This window comes from Balaenoptera musculus, chromosome 9 (assembly GCF_009873245.2).
Source record: "Balaenoptera musculus isolate JJ_BM4_2016_0621 chromosome 9, mBalMus1.pri.v3, whole genome shotgun sequence".
NCBI classification, from domain to species: Eukaryota; Metazoa; Chordata; class Mammalia; order Artiodactyla; family Balaenopteridae; genus Balaenoptera; species Balaenoptera musculus.
Window position 1 is genome coordinate 55,324,805 of NC_045793.1, and position 1,129 is coordinate 55,325,933.

The window sequence follows — 1,129 nt, forward strand, 5'->3', positions numbered from 1 at the left end:
TTTAACTTCTTTTTTGAAATGTTATATACAAATGGATTTTTCTTTCTTACTGAATAATGATTCCAATATTTGATGGAAGCCATCTAATACTTTTCTGACTATTTCTTTTCAGAAGCATCCAGAAAGCAATGCATGTAACAGTTTTGGGTTTGGGGGGAATTTTGTTTGTTTTTGCCAAAGCAGACATTAAGTATCTTTTGTTTTAATTTATTTATTTTATTTTAATTTTGGCTGCGTTGGGTCTTCATTGCTGTGTGCGGGCTTTCTCTGGTTGCGGCGAGCGGGGGCTACTCTTTGTTGCGGTGCGCAGGCTTCTCATTGAGGTGGCTTCTCTTGTTGTGGAGCACGGGCTCTAGGCGCGCAGGCTTCAGTAGTTGTGGCACATGGGCTCAGTAGTTGTGGCTCGCAGGCTCTAAAGCACAGGCTCAGTAGTTGCGGCGCCGGGCTTCGTTGCTCTGCAGCACGTGGGATCTTCCCGGACCAGGGCTTGAACCCATGTCCCCTGCATTGGCAGGTGGATTCTTAACAACTGCGCCACCAGGGAAGCCCTATTAAGTATCTTTAAACCAGGACTGAACACTATATTTAAGCTATGTTCTGTAAGTTCCTGATAGCAGGAACTCTATCTGTCTTATGACTATATTCCTAGTGTCTTGTGCAGCATGGTCCTACAGACATTAACGAGATAGTTTAATGAATGTTGCCTCATTTTTACAGAAAATTATGTTATTTATCACCCCACATCCATGCAGCCATGCCTGCATCCTCCTGCACATACCCCTCCTCATCACTGTCTCAGCTTCTTGCTTTTCCTCCTGGCCAGTGGCCTGGAGCTGCCCTGTGGTCCCAGAGTGGAGCTGCTGCTATTGCTGCCACTGCCGCCACCATCACCCCTGCCACGTTGCTGTACTGAGGAAAAGAAACTGACCTTTGTGCCTGAGCACAGGATCTGTGGAGGCTATGGCTCTCCCTGCAGCTGCCTGGAAGTGCGTGGTGTTAATGTCCCGAGAGTAGGGTTCAGGTAAAATACAGGATACTCAATCAAATTTGAATTGCAGAGAAACAGCAAATAACATTTTTAGTATAATTCTGTTACAGATATTGCATGGGACTTTTTTTTCCCCCTGTA